At 43.8% G+C, this 17,445-nt stretch overlaps 1 protein-coding gene across 2 annotated transcripts in view; it reads left to right on the plus strand.

The window, feature by feature from the left end:
* Nucleotides 1-579: 579 nt before the first annotated feature.
* The window catches only part of pcbp4 (poly(rC) binding protein 4), a 59,355-nt gene continuing 42,489 nt past the window's right edge, over nucleotides 580-17,445 (plus strand). Inside the window, exons 1-2 of one of the 2 annotated variants that reach the window (XM_035520219.2) lie at nucleotides 580-726; nucleotides 1,046-1,139. The gene's annotated coding sequence lies outside the window, so the exon portion shown is untranslated. Of the gene's footprint in view, nucleotides 727-915; nucleotides 1,140-17,445 lie in introns of those variants that run through there. The other variant, XM_035520218.2, reaches the window with a different exon arrangement.

Raw genomic sequence — 17,445 nt, forward strand, 5'->3', positions numbered from 1 at the left:
GGACATAAATTGTCTAAAGGTAAAGCCGTTACAAAATCTGACAAGGCAATATTGCGGCTCACTTACACTAGATGGCAGCAAATTTAAAATATTTGAAGGAAACGTAGCAATGCCTGGCGCAGAATTTCGTTCTTTAGTCTTCAACTGCACACGGCTGCATTGCAAAGCTGAACAAGTATCTCATATTTGTATATGAAAGCGATAGACGTGCGTAAACCAATTAATTATGAAGTTACCGATTCCCAAGAGTTTGTCACGAATTTTTCAGATCTTACTCCGAAACCAGGTCAAGAGAATAAATGTACATCAATTGTACATTTTCGGTCGCTTATATATTAAAATCACCGTCTACGTTTATTTATTTATTTATTTATTTATTTATTAATAACTGGGAGAGATTATGTTTCAAATTGCTTATAATAAAATTATAAACCTGACTACTCTGTATTATTTTTGTGTGGTTTTAGAATATGGACATATTTACGCAATCTATTTACATTTAAAGGGCATCGCACAGTCAAAGATGCGCAGCCTATCGGATGCGCACGAAACTGCCATCACCTTTGGCCGGATCTCATCTGAAGTAATCGACACAGTGTTATCTCAGAGCGTTTTACGCCAACATGTGGATCTGTTAACTCCTAACCTTAAGTGAACGGACGACAATTTTATGATGTGCGTTTCGGGTCGCCGTGCATCGTGCTTTCAATAATTCCAGAAAGCGAGGTAGGTAAAACGCGCTGGGCACGATATTTTGGAATATCGTGGGAGTAAGGATAGCGCGGTTCGAGAATTAGAGAATCAAACAAAAATACATCCGCATGGAGTTCACATAGTGCCCTCCCCTCGCGGTCTTCAGTGTAAGGCTTAACCCATAGTGCGTCGTTTTCATTTATCCCCTCATTTGTCTGTTGTAATTGGATAGGGTAGTCCCACGTCCGCTGCATACATCTTTGCCCCCCTTCTTGCGTTCTCTCTCTGTCTCTCTCTCTCTCTCCCTCTTTGGCTTATTGTTCCACTCTGACATCAGGATTTTTTCTTACAGTAAAAGCCTCGCGCTGACAATGTGGACACCAGCCGGGAATATATAACGCAATTACGCTTTGTTTGATCTGCGCGTTCAAGTCTAAAATTAAACGGTAAGAACATTTCTTTCTAATACTCTTTTCCCCATATGACTAGTTTTATTTTTCTGCGAAACGGATTAATATGCCTTTGTGAATCGCGCAAGCAAAGTATTACACGAACGTGTACGTTAGCCATGTCACCGACTTCACAAGATGTTGTCCCACGGGGGGAAACGCTGCCTTACAGATGAAGCAAATGGCATCGGCTTTGACCGTACCAGCGTTACTGAAGTTTCGAGAACTAACTTGCAAAACCACGGGGATTGTACATATTTAACATTAATGTGGAGTAGGAACTAAGCTTATCTTTTATTCTACTAACAGGCTACCTAATATTGAGCTGACTTGTCTCGTGCCGTGGTGAAATTCAGTGTGGGCTTTTTCAGTGTATCGGCTCACATCGGATTTATTACAGTAAGCAGGACCAAGTCTTGCGTGCTGCCATGAGAACAGGTAAACCAATGCAAAGTAGCTCTAGGATGCACGTAGAGCCTAGGGTTGAGAACGGTTGAGATCGCTGTTCCCTGATTTAGGTAGCATATGGCATAGTCTGGACAGATGTTCGTAGATTCTGACAGTAGTTTGGCAAAGCAGGCGAAGCACTCATTTCCATTGTTAGCGGAGGAGGCGGGGGCACAACACTGACATCGCAAATCTTCAGAGATGGCACCAGGGGTGGAAGTGGGAGCTGTTATGCACGCACGACAGACGGTGCTACTGAACATTTCAGTTGATTATGCCGCGAGAGTTGTGTGATCGATCGTCTCGACCAACATTTAAACCTTCATAAAATAATCTAATCGTATGTGTTAAGATTACGAATCTTTATATCGCCTTACGGCATTTTGCATTACGCTGATTTGCGTAGTTAGCAATTCTATGGATTTTTGTCGTGTTTAATTTAGGTCAAGAGTTTGGGTTTGACGACTATTCGTCGAATTACTGATAGGAAAATACTGAACTCAATATTGCTTTTTTAAAACCAGCAAAATATTCAAATAGGGTATATCCAGTGTGTTCCTGTAATACTTTTACTTTTAAAAAAAATGTATCACAGATTAGGTTATACGTGGAAATAAGAAATCCAATTAAGATTAAGCGTTATGCATGATAAGGTTATGCATGTAGCTAAGAAAACTAATCAAGATATTGCGTATATCCTCAACAAACAAAATGAAGACATAGGTTGAAGTCCTGTTAGCACTGGAGAAGCAAAGACGCTTTGTGTGAGTGGTATTTTCTATGATAGAGTCGGGGCCATATTAAGAGTCCTGCATGCTGCCTTGTTTTGTAAAGATAACGGTGCTGGCTGTTGCTTTCACTCCGTGTAAAAGGATTGTTTTTGGAAGAAGTGCTCGGCGTACAGCTGCATCTTGTGATGTAGTCGTTACGATTGTTGCGAGGGTGAAGGTTAGGGTTAGGGTTGTTGTTGTGCCTAATCAGACCTGTATTATCCAGTGCATTCTTAGTGCATCTCGTTTCCAAGGATCCCCTTGAAAACGAAATGCTACATTTCAAGGGGCTATATTTTCAGTAAATTTAAAATGTGTTTCCAAAGTGCTGTGCTATGAACTAGATATTAAAGTTTCCTCACCACAGTATCTACAAAACAAGAGTTAGTTGAATATCACTGATTGATCCTTGGATCAGCTGGGAACCTCTGAATGTCTTGTGTGTGTGTGTGTGTGTGTGTGTGTGTGTGTGTGTGTGTGTGTGTGTGTGTGTGTGTAGTAGCATTCAAGTAATTGAATCTATAAAACCCAGAAGAGAACTGTTGCAAATCCAAAAGTGCTCCCAAACAGCATGAGTAGGTTCAGCCATCTTCACCAGTTTTGCTACTGTCATTCAGATTATTTACAGAGGTATTTTGGATGCACATGCACTCTTTGCTCATTACAACTGTAGAAAATAACATTAGCTTTGGTCTGAAATGAAACCACTCATCAGTGAAAGCCCCTATGCTCCCCGCTCTTCCACAGTGTGTTTTGTTTTGTTTTTTTCCACCTCAAAACAAATTCATTCACATTGGAGGACAGAGATGTACAGACTTCAGGAATAACAAATGATGGCTTAACAGAAAGGGTACCTTTGGCTGAAGGTTTGATTTTCTCTTATTAAAAGTCCAGTGGGTAATTGCCAGCATGGTGTGACTTCTGCTGGAGACTGATTTGATGAGAGCATGCCCCTCCTATCTTGGGCCAGAAGACACCTCTTCAGCTCTGCCTCATGTTAAATATCACTTCCTGTTCTGCTAAACATCAGGTTCATCAGGGTTGCTGAATTCAAACCATGCTGTCTACACTGCAGTCTGCCAAAAGAATCTGTGGTTCAGGAAAGAAAAACACTTCACAAAAAGTACTGAGACTATCCTAGGAAACACTCAGGGTTTGTAGTAGGATTTAACCTAAATGTCTATTTTGGTGTGTTTTAGGAGTTGGAGCATCGTTGTTACTGCAGTGATTCATGATTGTGCCTTTAAAATGGTATGAAATGCCAGCAAAAGATAGCTTGTACTTAACACTGAAGATTAACTAATTAGGCCTTTTGCATTTATGCTGTACATGGTCTGCATGGGGCTGCTTCACGCCACACCTTTTTTCAGTAAGCCTTCTGTAATCCAGTAATCCTGATTCTTCCTAGCGATTCCACATTCCAAGTATATGTGCATGACATAAATGCATGTGATTAATGCAGATTTTTCCTTTTCCACCTCTGCTTTGTTTACTGCCCCCTCCAGTATTTGGAGTTCAAAGCTAAGCTTGGTGCATCGCTGAGCCCCATGGCTGTGGGTAGTGAAGGTGGAGCCAGTCACCTTTAAGCAGGGCATTTTCAAACAGAGTTGGAAAGAGATACTGATAATTAGTCTGTACGCTGGCATCAGTGGCCAGTGCCTTGGGCCTCCAGTGTGACTTCCAGGATTAGAAACCCAAAAGGGTGTACAGCCTTCATCTGGAAGTGTTCTTATTCAACCTTCCATCCTTTCATTCAGAGATCAAAAGATAGAAACTGGCATTTTACAGGATACGCTAGATTTCAGAGCCAATTTGAAACATGGCATTAACAAAATGAAACCTTTAGTACACTGTATGCTAAATTCACAGGCAGAGTGAATCAGATGAACAAAGGCAACATTACCAAATGAGCAATTGGTTCTATGACAAGTTTTCCACAAGTTCTTCCTCATACACAACTTCCTCCTACTAAATGGGTTTTAAGCTCACATGGGCCAGTTTGCCTACATTTATAGGTATGGTTCCATGTATTAAATGTGATCGACATGGAAACATTGCTCAAACAGGTACTTTAATTCCTGGGCTGCATGCAGGCCGAGTCATTAAAGACATTCAGCTGCACCCGGGCTTCATCTGGTAAACAGACAAACTAAATGCCTCTTGTCAGTGCTGCTCGAGCTGGTGAGGCTGTTAATCCAAACACCGGTATGTGGCGTGGCTGTATTTTGTTGGTTTATCAGCATGCTACTACTTTAGTGGTGTGGTTGTTGCGTTTGCCTTGAGACCAGGTCTAAACTTAGAGCCTCTTGTCTCTTGTGCTATTTATTTGCCACTCATATCCACTTCATTCGGAATTCTTTCCCCATCAAAGCTCCCCCTCCCCATACACTTGTCTTAGACACACACACACACACACACACACACACACACACACACACAATTCACACATACATGGCCACAATGCTGCATTAACAACAAAACTTTCTCTGAGCCTCTCCGATTATTTCTTTAGAAGAAGGTGTTACAATCAAGGGCTCAGATTGGATGATTCTGAACTGTGGCTCTACCCCCTTCTTCTGTGTCACATTTCTGAGCGAGCGGTAATTGTCGTCTAGAAAGAGCAAGATGCGTTTTGTGCCTGAGAATGCATCTTTTGACTTGCATTGAGGCAAACATTGGGCAATGAGAGGGGGAGTTGTTTGTGGCTTTGTACCATTGTAGTCTGGGGGTGGGGGGGAATGGTGAAATATTTGTCTTCGCCTTTATAAGTCTGTAACATCCAGTGTTAAACAGAGCTGCCCTTTACATGAAGAGAGAAGTCACATATTGTTCTTGGTAAGCCAGTACCATAAAGTGCATGGGAGACAATCTACCATTTGGAACAAAAAGCCTCTTCTTTGCTTTAGGAGAGAATGAGGTCGCTGTTAATTGAAAATCAGTCACATGTTAATTAGTGTGAGATTCTTTTATTTTTTTTCCCCTCTGGAGCCACCCTAAGCAGTACTGTCCTTCATTAATGCATATTAATGTCAGTGCTTAGGGCTATGTGCTGGATTAAAAATGAGTTTAAACAATCCTTAGTATCAGGACAGACACAAATCTGGATATTCAACTAACAACAAGTAAACGAAATATGATTCGGTTGATTTGGTTATTGTTTGGATGGAAGGAAGTTTAAACTGGGCAATTAATCTTGGTGAGTGATCAGACTGTTTTATTTTTTATCTTCAAGTAATTCTGTAAAAGCCTGTTGAATATAAACAAAGATAACTATTTTATGGAACATATAAATGTTTTTAATTATTTATTGGACAAGTGACAGAAGAAATAAACAGTTGAGAGGCTGGAAGGTTTTTGAACATATAATTATTCGGACGTGTGTGTCAAACACCTGTGTTGCCAAACAGGATGGCTGTCACACCGTGTCTGACTTACTGTCCCATTTCTACCATTACAAGCCCAAACACTCATAATACCAGAGCTCTTTGGAGAATTTTCTGGCAGGTGCATTTACGAGTTCCGCATATGTCTTCCTCTGGGCCTATCATGGCCCATCGGGGTTTACTGGGAGACACGCTGTGCTATGGGGAAGTGCCATGGCACGTTAACACACCCCACCCCCCCACAAGACACAGCTCCTGGTTGAGCCTTTACTGTTTCTACATTAGTGAGTCAAGGGATTCATAGTGTTGGGGTGTACTGGCTTTCAGTCTCTGCCACTGGTCGGAAAAGAGAGGAGCGGTGAAGGGGAAAAAGAGGCCACATTTCAAAGTACTCTGAATCCTCCGACTAGCAAGCAGAAGGGAGCTTAAATCTGACATTGGACTTCTGGAGAGGGAGGTAGGGCACAGGGGTTACAGGTTAAGAACTGACTAGAAGGATCTGAGGAGGGGGAGCAGGCTTGTTTGTCATGCTTGGCAGCTGGTAGTTTCTGGAGAGCATTGAGATCTTCATATGCAGTCAGCAGGCGGCAATGGAAGGGCCTTGGATGCAAGGCTGTGTTTGTGGAAATGTATCATGCTACAGTCGTGAAGCTCCTGTGAGGATGAGAATGATGTATGATGTGGAGTGGATGCACACACGTCTGTTTGGATGCACACACGTCTGTTAAACAATCATAATCAGTCATCAAAGTGGATTTGTAATTAGTCAAATCAATGTTCCTCACTCTCCATGGAGTTAACTAGCATTCATTTAACCTGTGCAGTTATATAAGTGTAATAAGTAAACATTATCCCCTAAAAAGCTTATAATTACATACAGGCAGAAATATGTTGGCTCCTGTATTTACACTTTGGCCCAATATTGATATTGCGATCACAGATTATGAATGCCTATAAACCTGTCCATTATGTATCATAACCGGTGTACTGAGGGAAACGAGGTGGAATCAAGAACCAGTCCCAGAGCCTGGTTGGCTTCCAGCCCTCCGCAGAATTGAGCTGAACATGTACTTGTTCTTCCCTAACTTTGTAGGAGGACCCTAGTCATATGCATTTTTTTGGGGGGGGTAAATCAAGTCTGCCAGTCTACCAACGTTCCCCCCTCCCTTTCAAAAATGGGTTATCCCGTCCCCACAAACAAAAGCTCATCTTGTTCCTCCTCCATTTGACCCCTTCCAGGCATGGTCAGGCAATTATGTCAAGACGGGCCGTGACCCCAACAACCAGGTCCTGGTGCTCTGGGCTTGTGGGGAAGATAGCAGATTGTTTTCCCATTTGTGTGCAGTGACTCGAATCACTAGTTGTATCCTCAAACCATGGCGATAGGGACCTGTGCGAGCAATCCATCCTATGAGCCTGGTGTAGTTCAATTGGCCCAGTTGAAGGGTATGGATATGTTTGAACTATGAGCCCTACCACTTTTTTTATTTATTAATTTTTTTTCTAGGGAACACATTGACGCAAGGGTGGACAAGATTGCATACTGTGTTGAATGGGATAAGGGAGGGGGAGATGTCCCCACTGACTCCATCTTTAATTAAGTTTGGCAGAATGCTCAATGAGGTGGGCCAATCTCAAGAGCTGGGCCATGCACGACGAAGTGGTGCTTCTGGAAATTTCCCTGAACTTATCGAAAGGTACAAATTAATCCTCGGGCTTGTTTAAAATCCACTTCCCTTGTGTCATCCTTTGGGGACGTGACTGTCCCATTATCTTTCTTAATCAAAGAAACAACGTCTCTGGCTGAAAGGTCTTGAGGGACAGCCGACCGCACCCAACGTCTTGCCATGTCTGCCTTTGTCACAAGTGTGGGCTCAATTCTAGGGCTTGCACAAAAAAGGCATTCTTTCGCTTCCTGCTCAGCTGTGGCCAAGCAATGACGGCTCAGCGCTCACGTGTCATGAAGAATGCTCCTTCAGGGCCGAGCCGTGGCGCTCGGGGGGGCGGGAGAGCGTGGGCGCATGCATGCATGGCTTTATTCACGGGCGCGCCAGCCGGAGCGGCGCGACACGATGACAGAGCGGCCACTGTCCTGGCCGTCGCCCGTCATTCCCTGCTGTACAAGGGATGGCTTTGTGCACGCCCTGACCCCCCGGCATGGCGTACCACAGAGCCAACAACGAGGCGGTCCGCGGCACGGCATGGTGAGAGATGCCTGCTCTCTCTGTCCAACTCTCTTGCTTTCTTGCACCACTGGGCCATGTATCTTTTCAGACCAAGGGAGAGGTAGGAAGATGGAAAGGGGGCAGCAGTGGAGAGAAGAGAGAACAAGTGAAAGCAGTGGGTGGGGCTGCAGGAGCGTCGATCCTGCCAAATCTGAAGGCAGCATCCATTCGCTTGCTGGATTTAATATCCTAATGTGCTCTTGGAATAGCAGATCTAATAAGGAAGCAGAGAGGGAAAGAGATGGAGAGAGAGTGTGGGAGACCTTTTTCAATAATGAAAACTGGCCAGAGATCTCTCAAGCAATGGGAGGGGGTGTAAGTGATGGGGCAGCAAGGGCAGGGAGGGGCGAAGGCCTTCCATAAATTACCTAGCCCGAGAGAGTGACACATGCATCTCCAAAGGCTCTCAGAAATGCCAATAACAGGGTTCGTTAGTGCGGCAAACATGCAGCCCTTGCAGGCTGCAACAGGGAGGTAAAAGCTTTGCTGGGTGTCCATCAAAAAGTGGCCTGTTCAAGATTCTCAGAGCTAAGATCATGGAAGTCCATCACACAGGCATAACTGATGTAGGATCAGACCCCCCCCTCCCCCTGCCCCCAGTGGAATATAATCATGTATTTTAATACATATGAGATAGGAAGCTAGTCCAAGATCAGATGTCTTAGAGATATCAATAGGATGTTCTCATCCCATGCCCTCTAGTGTTCTTTGTCCTGATGTTGTATGGATCTTTAATTGTACATTGTTGCATGTATGTGTTCTTCCTCGGCAAATCTTCCTCCCTCTCCCTTGTGCTTTGCGTCTTCTGGTCCACACTCCTTGAGTGTACCTGTCTTTCCCAGCAATCATGCAGCAGATCTCTTTGTTATCGAGCGCTGGGGATGCAGTGTCAGTATGAATTAGGGAGGAGACAGCCCTGCAGCTGATGGCTGCACTCATTTTTGAAGATATAATCATCTCGCCACATGACGCCACTTCTACGCCCGCCACATTACGCCACCGCCACCTCCCACCCCCACTGTTTGTGCCCTAATACACACTAATCGCCATTACCATCTCGGCAGGACTCTCCAAAATGAATCGATTAGGGTGACCTATTTCCCATTATGGGGTTTATAAACATGTGAGGGCTGCATAAAAGTTTGTGTGCACACAATGGTCTTATGGCCGTGTGAGAAGAGTAGGAGGATTCTGGGATACCAACGGTGCTGCGAATAGGCTGCCTGTAGCTCCAGGTTCGGGATCATACGTGGCTGCACTGAGGAACCAATTTTTGTCCAATTTTGGTTGCTGATACAGATTAAAAGAATCCCAAGAATCCCAAGAGGGTCCCAAGGATTGAGGTTTCCACAAATCTCTGGTTATTGTTCTGTTTACCCTTGCTCTCATCTACAGTACCAGCCTGGCCAAACATACCAGACTTATGAGTGCCGCGTCTCCAAAAATCAATGGTACAAATAAATTAACCAACAACTTCCAAGATCTTCTGGAGCCCAGAAGGTTTAACTCTGCGTTCATGAGGCAGAAAGGCAGCACCAGTATATGGTGACAAACAGAGACAACAACATATTACAATAAATGACATAAATCAAAAGATAACACTGGAACAGGATAGGGAAGGGGAAGCAGCGCTAGTGGTTCTGGCACTGGCAGATCATAGCAGCGCAGGAATGTAATAGCTAGTGCATATGCTAAGGTGCACATTCACTTGTTTGTGCTTGTGCACTCCAGTGCTGGAGCTCGAGTGCGCCTCCCCCCCAGTGCTCCACTGCGGGTGGCTACGCCTGCGTGGCTAGACTAACGCAGCCTCTGATGGCACCAAACCCACCAATCACGCTAGCGAGCCGACGCCACACTCCAAGCTGCCTCTCGTACTCTTTTGATCAACTCCCGAACCCGGGCGCTGTTGCATCACCCTCATCCTGCATAACAGGGGAGCCTGCTGCAGTATTCCTAAGCATGAGACAGTGGTCGCTCTCGCCCCCCAAAAAAATCCCCCGCCAATCTCCCTTTACTGGCCAACCAGGCGTTTTGAAAGCGTGTCATATGCTGTTATACGCACGGCCTAGAATGGCCCGCACTGCCACAAAGCCCTGCCTCCGTTTGCCAGGTACGGTCAGTGACGGCAGCTTGGAACAGCCGACTCGCATTCTAGCAGCGAATAACCTCGCTCGTCCCTCACACTGCATTTTGGTTGGTCGAAGCAAACACCTAAATAACCGTGCCAGGGTCGCCGTGCACAGCTCCAGAGTTATGCAGGCAGGTGGGTGGGCGTTTATACTGGGTATGGAGGAGGGGTTGGGGTAGGGGTGTAGAAGAGAGTCTCTGCAGTTTTCATGTCAGTGGCTAAATCTCTAGAGCTTCGCAGAAAATCTGTCACCACATCCAGGGGTTGGGGGGGGGGGGGGGGCATAAATAGATTTCTGATTCAGTGCAGGTCAGAGAGTTTCAGCATTTCACATTCCATGCTTTTGTTTGCAGTTTTTACTTTTTTGGGGGTGGGGGGCTTTTTTCGCTCCCTTCTGCCAGCTGAGTGCCTGAAATATTTAACAAGGCTTGTGCTATTTTTGGTTTGCTGCTCTCTCTGCTCTGTACGTGTGTTCCTCCACAATCACCACCCCTATCCAGCCGCTGACTCCATGGCACCGGCTTTCGGTTTCTTCAGGGCCCAGAGTGCGGCGGAGGCAGGTGGCCAGGGTGCATTATCCCCGCCTCCCTACAGCGTATCTGACCAACAGCGGGCAGAGGTTGAAGATGGGAGTAGAGCACGACTAGCGCCATGCAGTGTTCAGCCAGGGCTCCCAGCCTAGTGGTGTGCATGCTAATCAGATTTCCAAGCATCCTGTCTTTGTTTTTTCCCTCTGCTTTCTTTTCTCCCCATCTTTGTTGTTTCAGCCCCCGCCCCAAAAAAAACACCACCCAACAATTTGCCCTGCACCTGTCAATCTATGTGACTTACAGATGGGGTGTTGCAGTAGGAAAATATGCATAACAATCTGCAGTATTTTTAGACACAGGAGTAATGGTATGTATTTAGAAACAAATTTCAAGAGTAATGACATTAACTATTCATCTTCTTATCAGATAAGGTATGACTGTAATCTCAGTATGTAAACAAACAAGGGCTACCTGACACAATAATCTCTGGACCAGGCATCACTAGGGCAGAGTGTAAGGACAGATTTACAGTTATACAGTGATCCAGGACGATTCTCTCATTTCAACAGACACACAGTGAAATTACCTGTGCTAATATAACTCACACTGGATTGAAATAAATTTCAATGAAATTCCTTTAAACCAGTGAGGCATTTGAAAGCAGAGTGATCATGGAATCACTCACCTGCTCTGGCACTTGCTTTGGGCACATGGCAAAGAAGCGGGTTGTTACAGTGGTGTGAAAAAGTGTTTGCCCCCTTCCTGATACTTTATTTTTTTGCATGTTTGTCACAATTAAATGTTTCAGATCGTCAAACAAACTTAAATATTAGACAAAGATAATACAAGTAAACACAAAATGCAGTTTTTAAATTAATGTCTTTAAACCACCCCCCAGTTAAAACATAAATTAACTGTGGTTATTACATCTTTGAAAAGCTGAGTTCAATTTCTCTAGCCACACCCAGGCCTGATTACTGCCACACCTATTCTCAATCAAGAAGTCACTTAAATAGGACCTGCCTGATAAAGTGAAGTAGACCCTCAAAAGCGAGATAGTAAGCTGTGATCCAAAGAAATTCAGGAAAAAACGAGATACAAAGTAATTGAGCTCTATCAGTCTGGAAAAGGTTATAAAGACATTTTTAAAGCTTTGGGACTCCAGCGAACCACAGTGAGAGCCATTATCCAAAAATGGCAAAAACATGGAACAGTGGTGAACCTTCTCAGGAGTGGCCAGCTGACCAAAATTACCCCAAGAGTGCAGCGAAGACTCATCCAATAGATCACAAAAGACTCCACAACAACATCCAAAGAACTGCAGGCCTCACTTGCCTCAGTTAAGGTCAGTGTTCATGACTCCACCATAAGAAAGAGACTGGGCAAAAATGGCCTGCATGGCAGAGCTCCAAGAGGAAAACCACCGCTGAGCAAAAAGAACATAAAGGCTCGTCTCAGTTTTGCCAGAAAACATCTTGATGATCCCCAAGACCTTTGCGAAAATACTCTGTGGACTGACGAGACAAAAGTTGAACTTTTTGGAAGGTGTATGTCCCATTACATCTGCCGTAAAAGTAACACAGCATTTCAGAAAAGGAACATCATACCAACAGTAAAATATGGTCGTGGTAGTGTGATGGTCTGGGGCTGTTTTGCTGCTTCAGGACCTGGAAGACTTGCTGTGGTAAATAGAACCATGAATTCTGCTGTCTACCAAAAAATCCTGAAGAAGAATGTTGGCCATCTGTTTGTGACCTCAAGCTGAAGCGCACTTGGGTTCTGCAGCAGGACAATGATCCAAAACACACCAGCAGGTCCTCCTCTGAATGGCTTAAGAAAAACAAAATGAAGACTTTGGAATGGCCTAGTCAAAGTCTTGACCTGAATCCGATTGAGATGCTGTGGCATGACCTTAAAAAAGCGGTTCATGCTCAAAAACCCCCCAATGTAGCCGAATTACAACAATTCTGCAAAGATGAGTGGGCCAAAATTCCTCCACAGCGCTGAAAAAGACTCATTGCCAGTTATCGCAAACACTTGATTGCAGTTGTTGCCCAACCAGTTATTAGGTTTAGGGGGCAATCACTTTTTCACACGGGGCCATGTAGGTTTGGATTTTTTTTCCCCTTAATAATAAAAACTTTCCCTTAATTTATAAACTGCATTTTGTGTTTACTTGTTATCTTTGTTTAATATTTAAATTTGTTTGATGACCTGAAACATTTAAGTGTGACAAACATGCAAAAATATATCAGGAAGAGGGCAAACACTTTTTCACACCACTGTATATGCTGTGGTACCCTAGGCACCGGAGTACTTCCGGAATACTGCCACTGTTCAAACAAGCAATTCCCCTGGCAGTGCAGGAGCTCCGACCGAGCGCACACCCTCGGAGAACACTCTCTGGGATTAGATGGAAAGGTCAGGTGTTCCTCCGAACTGGCTGGTTGTTGGGAAGTGGGAGAGACTGCTCTGACTGATGGCTTTCCAGAACTGCTTTGACAGGTCTTTCTCACTCCAAGCACGCTGTGTCAGGCTGGCCCTTTGCCACAAACATAAAAGCGAGAGAATTCTCCCCAGCTCCTGCACAATTTCCTGTGGCCCCGGACAGACCTTATGCTGTTTGGTGGGGAGTTTGTCACTTTGGGGTTGATAGCAATATTTTGTTTTAGAATGGGTAGTCATAGTCACATGATGTCTGGGCATGAGGCATGCTAGATTATCTCACTGGCAGCCTTAACATTTTTGGATTACATGATTTAAGTCCTGGATTTTTTTTTGGAGTCAAAAATGAAACAAAAAAAGGATGTTGGGATGGATACACTTGCTAATTTACCACAGTTTGTTTCCTGGGTTCTTGTTTTCTTCTTGAGCTGTGGATTTTTTAGTGCTTGGGTAGGATCTTAAGGATGTATTTTGTCCAAAAAGGGGAACAATTAAAGTGAGAAGTCAGTTAACATAATTCCTGCTGGCACAGCTGGCTTTTAGGTGTAAATAGCCAAGCTAGCTTTCATATTAATGGTGAACTTTAATAAACTTTCTAAAGGCTTACTCAGAAAAACTCAGTGTTTCCTCAAACACAGAGGCCAGCACATTTATTTCAAAGTAAAACTGTTGCTGTTTTCATTTATCAATTTATTTCCACTGCCACAATGAGAGAACTGAAGGTCAAAGACCAGACTGCATTCACAACAGAATAGCATGTTTCAATTATTTTTATTTCAACTTTCATCTGATGCTGTCGAACAGTCATTTACAAATCTCAGTAGCTGTTTTAGAGTGCGGGTGTTTATGGACAGATTCCAGGCAATGTAAGCCTATACAAGGCAAGCTCATATTTAACATCATTGCCACTGTTTTGACACTGCAGCTCCCTAGCCATGTTAAGGTGATAAATAGCTGATAAAATTCACATAACACTTCACCTTTTTTCACCCCGTGGCCCAGACACAGACTTAAAATGTTATCGGAACATTGGGCCCAGCTATGTGCATATAGTGCAACACAGTCAGATAAATTGACAATTAGAAGTGAGGATACATTTTGGCCTGCATAAAATTACAACTGGAAATAAACATCATTCATACACTAATTTTATATTAGATTAACATCAGTACTTGCCTAATACTCATAGTCCTACAGTGATGTGAAAAAGTGCTTGCCCCCTTCCTGATATCTTAAATGTTTCAGATCATCAGACAAATTTAAATGTTAGACAAAGATAGCACAAGTAAACACAAAATGCAGTTTTTAAATGAAGGTTTTAAATGAAGGAAGAAAAAAAAATCCAAACCTACATGGCCCTGTGTGAAAAGGGGATGACAAACATGCAAATAAATAAGATATCAGGAAGGGGGCAAACACTTTTTTACACCACTGTATACTCAGAATTAGGTAAGTGGAACTCCTCATTGGTCTGCTGAGAGAGGCTTCGGCATTTTTAATTGTCCGCAGCCAGGTCCTACTCGCTGCCTGCGACACAGGTCGTAGGTGGACAGAAACGTCCCTCCTGCATGTCACGCCCCTGCCTTCATTTCAGCGCTGCACTGCGACGTGAGAAGAGGAGCTTTGAACGGGAATTCTGATTCCTGCTCCCAGAACCTCTGACGCAAGCAGAAGTATATAAAAAAAGAAGCTTGACATGGACGTCTCCTGATGGTTATTATTTATTTATTTATTTTTAGTTTCCTGAGTCCTTCAAAAAGCTCAGGGATACTGGAATGACTGAAAAGGATGAAGCTGTGTGGCACAGTAGCCAGGAATCTGTGCGCGCGTAATAAAATTAAGAATAGCTCAGCTCGAATTACAACCAATTCGGGCACAAGGACAAAACGTACGTCTGCTGTTTGTCATTATAGAATTTTCTGGTTTGCCAGCCCACCCGGAGATCAGGTGATGAGACATAATCAGTAGAAAGCAGCATTGGCTTTGCCGCTGCCATTTCCATGCACTGCATTTGGGTTTGACTTTGGTTGTAACGTTTACAGCCTGTGGTTTGTGGGTTTTATAATCAAAAACACTGTGAAAGCATGTTCCAAGTGTGGTACGCAGAGTCATCAGTTTCGGAAACTCCTGATCCACTTCCGTTCTTTATCTGTGCCTTTCCTCAGTTTAACCTTTCGCCCCTTTTAGTCAGACTCTTTTAGGCCATCTCGGCAGGACAGAAAAGATCTTGGCATGGCTGCAGGAAAAGTCCGTAGGGTAAAGATCGTCACACTGATTTAAATTGCTACTTCATGCATTTATCACTCTCAAAGTCAAATTCTAAATTATAATACTAATTTATACTCACTCTTCCCAAGTCACACACTGTCTGTTAATAAAAATGGCAGACCTCAGTTGTCAGTGTGTTTTTCAGGATATGATAATGCAACTTAAAAATGTTTTCTTTTTCCCACCAGAGGAGAAAACCCTGCATTTATTTACCATTTCTAAACCTTGTATCCTCTAGTATTGCCAAATCCCATTGTTTCCTTTGCAATTACAAATATGCAGCAATCGATTTGCTAATACGCTGCATACATTTTGATGGGGCTGTATAAAAAAGGCAGAATTCCTGTAAGAAGTGGGCAAAATAAATATCCATAACCTCCAGTGCCTTGCTGTTAGTAGGCTATCGATCATTTACCCTACCCTGCCCTGCCGCGCCCCCCCCCTCCAAAGTCCCTCTATCTCTTGTGGGTTCTCAGGTTGCTAGCATCATTGTCAACTAAGGGGAAATGAGATAGAGTAATGGAGAACAGCCACGACCTTCACACTAGGACAAAGTCAAATGGCTCAATAGAGGTTTTTTTTTTTGTTGTTTTTTTTCAACCAAGTGGCAGGCGCTGCCTTTGTCTCAGGTCAGGTCTGGGCGGCGAGGATCCGGTTTGGAATAAACAGTAATGTCAAGGAAGAAGATTTACTCTGCTGAGCTCCTATGTGACTCTGCTGTGTTGGTGGCAGGGTGTGCATAGAGTGGAAATGAAGTGCATAGAAAGGAGGTGATGAATTGGCAACTCGATTAATTTAAGGCTGCACAACCAATACGTTTGTCCGAGAACTGGTCCCAATTTGTCGGGTGATCTGGAGTTAGGACCGGCAGATGACAGGATGCAACAGAATGGAGCCTGATGGTTTGAAATGTCCTTGAAGTGTTCTGTGGGCCCTACATCTCTAAGGCCATCCATTCTCATGGGAAGAGGCTTTTATCATATGATTACTCGTTGTGGAGAGCACTGTAGATCATTAACAGGCTTCCCATGTTTTCACCTTGTGATGCTACCATGGGTTAGATATTTGGCATAAGACATGCCCCAGAATCTTATCTGCCCTTAGGATGTTTACAGATGGTCCACTGAAACTAGAATATGGGTACAGATATTGGAACTTCAGCATTGTTGATAGTGAAGAGCTACTCTCAATATGTCTGATTTTTCACTTTGACTTGAAAAAGTGACAGATTGACTTGTTATTTGGGAAAAACACATCAGTCATGTTTTTGTTTTTTTTTCTCCAAATGTATCAACATGTTTATTGACTTGCAAATAACCTACAGAAGACATCTCACTGGGGATGTGTGGGGAAATTATGACTTAGACTGAAACTGGAGTGTATATCGTAAACATTTGTCAGTTTGCCTTTGCCATCCATTGATTAAAAAGCTCTGTAGAGAGCCTCATCTCGGAGAGCCTTGTTTGTGTGTGGGGGTGTGTGTGTGCTTGTGCGAGTGTGTGTGCGCCTGTGCTGAGACGGAAGTGCAGGACACACTGCTATACAGATGTCCATTAGCTTAATTGAATGTAGGACCGGCAGACTGGTGGAGAACTTCTGGAAGGAGAGGCGGGTCCAGGGCGGGACTGAGGAGGCAAGCCTGGCCAAATGAGTCCATCTCGGGGGATAACAAGATTGTGGTCTTCTACACATTAATGCCCCCCCCCCCTTTAAAATCTGCATCCTGTTTTACCATTGCAGCAGCCTGCACCTGCTGCCCCAACCCATTCTGGATGATTGTGATAGTAGGGTGTATGTCTCAGGGCTGGTTGCAGTACTAGCCTGCGGTGGCTGGAAATGTATCTTTTGTAAATTGTTCATACTTGTTTTTAATCCTGTTATTTTCTTCACCGTTCTTATTTTCATTATTATAAATAACCCAGTGAGGTCATTGTAGTGTCTCTGATCTAGTCTGGATCATTTTATGATTTGTAGCCAACTTCAACAGAATGGTCACACAGGAGACTACAAATAAATGCATTCTAAAAATAAATGTCTCTGTTAAATACCTTTTCTGATGAAGTGCACAATTTCCCAGGCATGTGTATTGTTGCACATAAACCATTAT

This window comes from Electrophorus electricus, chromosome 22 (assembly GCF_041902795.1).
Source record: "Electrophorus electricus isolate QZ-2024a chromosome 22, ASM4190279v1, whole genome shotgun sequence".
Taxonomy (NCBI): Eukaryota; Metazoa; Chordata; class Actinopteri; order Gymnotiformes; family Gymnotidae; genus Electrophorus; species Electrophorus electricus.